Raw genomic sequence first — 4,362 nt, forward strand, 5'->3', positions numbered from 1 at the left:
GCTGGAGAGGCCGTCACTGATCTGAAAAGTGCGTCTGCAATTCGGATAGACTGATTCTGCGAATGCCTAGCCCCAGGAATCAATAAAAAAACAAGTGCTAAGTTTCATTTCAGATCAGTGAATAAACCAAAAAAGAGACCTTTCTCGCTCGAGGCCACACTATGCTCCGCTTCAACAAATGAGAGTTTTCGGTGGAACCGGTGAACCACGCGAGCTGGTTAGATGCGTGGGGCAGAGGGCTCGTAGTACCTGATAGCGCAGCTATGCAGTGGAAGGGAAGGAGCCTAAATCGACCCCCTTCTTTCTTTTTTATTCAAAGACACAAAAGCAAGAACAAAAGAGATTGGACTCTCGGATGAGACTAAGCAGCTACCGTTCCGACGTGCCCCTGACCCTATCTTGATTCAAACCAAAAACCCTCTCTAAGGTGGAGCCTAGTTGAAGCTATCTTCAAAGAATAAATGGGAATCCAAATCCACTTTTAGGGATATAGATGAAGTCTCGCTCAGTAAAGAGAGTTGTAGATTCATAGAAGAGGATCAGAGTACGCGCGCTACAAAAGGCAGCTAGCCAATGAAAGTAAGTGGAAAGAATATAGTACTTTTGTACTGACCCCTCCGGGGCCCCCGGTTGTTTTGGCGCGCCCTACTCCAACGTTTGACTATTGGCTTTTTAGCCTACGCTTGCTGCTTGCAGCATGGATTCGATAGATCTATCGAATCCATGCTTCCCCCGCCCTGAAGCGAGACTCTATCCAGATCTCAAAGAATAACGAGCTAGGCGGCCGGCGGGCAAAGAAAGGGGGCGGGGTGTTTACTTGAAAATGACAACCGCCTGTTCCAGCAGCGGGGGCCTTGCACGAAAGCAAACCTACGATTAAGTAGCAGTTGCTTTCGCTGATGGGCCCAGTGAGGGGGGGGGCATTGTCCCTCAGTTCTTACCAACCTCAGGTGTGTACATCTAACTTATTATCTTCTTTTTTCATGCAAGCCTGACCTCAGCTATCCATTTCTTATTCATTCAGGGCGCCCCTAGTGGACTTGGCGGTGCTCCTTTCTCAAATCAGAACAACTCTGAATGTTAGGGAAAATAAGGGAAGACCACCTGAGCGAACCGACCGAAGGGACTTTACTTATCCGAACCGAACGTTAGCGGCTTAAGCTAAGCCTATCACGAGCTGCGTTGCTGCTTGATCGGTGGGGAGGAAGATCTCAAAGTATGGGGCTAAGGATCAAGCGCTTTGACTTTGCTTTGTCCCTCGGGATCCACCATAGGTTGGGTTTGAGAGCAGTGTGATGGGTGACTATCTAGCACGGTTCAGAGAGCACGTGTATGTGGTTTGCACTGGTGAATGGAAGCCCCCGCCGCAAAAAAGAAGCGGCTCTTCCCACGGCTCTGTCACCATTGACTCTATTTATTATTATGGTAAATCATTGTATCAAGATGTCAATCTTAGATCTTATTTTAGTTCAATACGTCCACCTACGAAACTCGCCCTTGGCTTTCGTCTCGGTAGGTGTATTATTCTACATTTTCCCAAAAGGACATTCATTCATTTATTTCTTCCCGGGCGATCACCACGACTAAAACAAAAACAAGACAAGAAATCAAGCCCCGTACTACAGGAAAAGGGCTGGTGGCCGACATTTGGGAAAGTCGGGCCGATCGGGTGTCTTCATTCAGGCGATGGTACAGAGGAAGAACGAAACGAAGTGAGAGGCCGGGGGGCAGGGAAAAGAGTCGAGTCGATCGACCAGGAGAAGCAAAACGAAATCCGGATTTGGCCGAAAAAGATGCAACGTTATGGATACCATGACCGATCACCATCGAGAAAGAAGAATTTTGATAAATCACTTCGGGTGAGCGGGGCCTTCAAGCGGCCTCAATACGCCGGGGTTGTAAATGACATACCTTTCCTTATGGGAAATGCCGCCTCCTTACTAAAAAGGAATAGAATCAAGTTATTTTTACCAAAGAAGTCCCACTCCGATGACTCGACGAGTCATCTACTAAAAAGGACCCTCCCCGCTGTGCGCTCCTCCTTGAATTATTCGGTCATGCAATACTTTTTTAATACTAAGAATAAAATGCATTTCGACCCCGTCCTAGTTCTCAATCATTTCGTGGCACCGGGCGTGGCTGAACCATCTACGATGGGTGGAGCGAAGGGAGGAAGCTTAGATAAGAGAATACGCTCTTGCATCATTTTTTTTAGAAAGCTCTACCAACAAGAAAAAGTGTTTGGCCCGAGCCAAAAAGAGGTTGATCCACTTCATTCGCCAAGCGAATGATCTTCGCTTCGCGGGAACAACAAAAACCACCATATCGCTCTTTCCTTTCTTTGGTGCTACCTTCTTTTTTCCAAGGGATGGGGTTGGGGTGTATAATAACCCTTTTTTGAGTATGCCCGGAAACAACTCCTAGCTCAATTTAGGATCAAATGTAGGAACCTCATGGGTAAGGATAAGGTAATGGAATTGATAGAGAAATTCATAGACCTAGGTAGGATAGGAAAATTGATAAAGGGAATAGAGATGATGATAGAGATCATACTAAGAAAGAGGATAATTCCGTACGGGTACAACTCTTATTTGAACGAAGTGCAAAAAATGCGATCTTTTTTGTCTAATAGAACAAACGCTAATACCTTAATTGAGTCGGTAAAGATCAAATCTGTTTATCAAAGTGCTTCTCTGATTGCTCAAGACATCTCTTTTCAACTGAGGAACAATCCAATCTCATTTCATTCCATTTTTAGTAAAATAGTGAAGGATATTCCATTAATAATGCCAAAAGGGGTGGAGGGGATACATATTTGTTGTTCTGGTCGATTAGGGGGTGCGGATATAGCTAGAACTGAATGCGGAAAGTATGGAAAAACATCTTGTAATGTATTTAACCAGAAAATTGATTATGCTCCTCTGGAAGTATCTACTCGTAACGGAATTTCAGGTGTCAAAGTGCGGATCTCATATAGTCAGAATAAGAAGGGACGTGCTATATCCGAAACGTACGAAATATAGTAAATATTTTAAATGCAGATGTAGTAGGGGTCGCGAACCGGATGGTACACAACTTGGTTTTGGAAGATATGGCACCAAAAGTTGTAGAGCTGGTCGCCTTTCATATCGAGCCATTGAAGCAGCGCGTCGGGCTACAATCGGACAATTCCATCGTGCTATGAGCGGACAATTCCGAAGAAATTGTAAGATATGGGTAAGAGTTCTCGCAGATCTTCCTATTACGGGGAAACCCGCAGAAGTTCGAATGGGAAGAGGAAATCCAATTTCGGTAAGACTTGATCTATCATCTTATTCTTTTTGTTTCTTTTTGGGGGGAGTGATAATAGTTCTCATTGTGATTGCGGCTGTAGTTTTAGATCCCTCTTTGATCGTGACAGATCAAGCTAGGGAACTAATCATGGAATGGATTCTCTCGCTTACCCAATCTTTTTATCACATTCTACGGGCCCTTTTCGAAGAAATGCGTAACACCTTGAGTGGACGGGAGCGCTATGCCCCCCTGGTAGGAACAGAGCTGCTGGCAAAAAAAACTCCTTCGCGTTCGGAGGAGGAAACCTCCAAGGCGGCATACATTCATCTAATGCTATCTGATGAGAGTGATAGTGAGAGCGTTAACCAACAAAGGAGTAGGAGCGATGTGCCTCCTTTAACTATTGACTTGAACCGACCGACTCAGGATCAGGAAGATATTCGGCAATATGCCGAATCAATAAAGGAATTTCGGATTGATGAGAAATTCAAGAATTTCAAAAGGAATGATTCCACTTCCCCGCTCTATGATCAATTATGCGCCTACGTCGGAGATGCTGATGTTGTTAAAAACCAGTGTATCTGTGAGATCTCAGAGAACTTTCATGCAACAGACGCTGGGTTAATTGATTTCGTCAATCGGACGGATGATACTGAAGGGCAAAGAAGAGTCATATGGGATCTTATCAAGCTTCATTTCTAGGATGAGCTTGATAAGATCCCACCCGAACTACAACAAAATGAAAATCCAGAGGAGGAATGAATGGTATGGTAGCCATCATCATCATTCTCTTTTTCATTATAAAGATAAAGGGCTTGCTTCATTCGAAGAGTTAGTTGGCCGGCCTACCGGCCCGCAGATGTAGAGACAGAGATAGAGGTTGCCTCTCTTCTTGAACTGCAAAATCAAAGGGACGCTTGGAAAGAAGGGAACGCACGACTCTTATCTGGTTCGAATCCAGTTCGTCCCGGCCGGCCACAAAGACTACACCAAACTAGACTAACTATGAGTTTATGAAAGCGCAGAAAAAACGATAACTATATATGGGAATATGAAAGCAAGAACTACTAATTGTAAAAATTACAATCA

General features: G+C 44.6%; 1 pseudogene; it reads left to right on the forward strand.

Moving 5' to 3' along the window:
• The first annotated feature begins 1,295 nt into the window (after positions 1-1,295).
• LOC123139233 (ribosomal protein S3, mitochondrial-like) lies at positions 1,296-3,038 on the forward strand (annotated as a pseudogene).
• Positions 3,039-4,362: the final 1,324 nt, after the last annotated feature.

This window comes from Triticum aestivum, chromosome 6B (assembly GCF_018294505.1).
Source record: "Triticum aestivum cultivar Chinese Spring chromosome 6B, IWGSC CS RefSeq v2.1, whole genome shotgun sequence".
Taxonomy (NCBI): Eukaryota; Viridiplantae; Streptophyta; class Magnoliopsida; order Poales; family Poaceae; genus Triticum; species Triticum aestivum.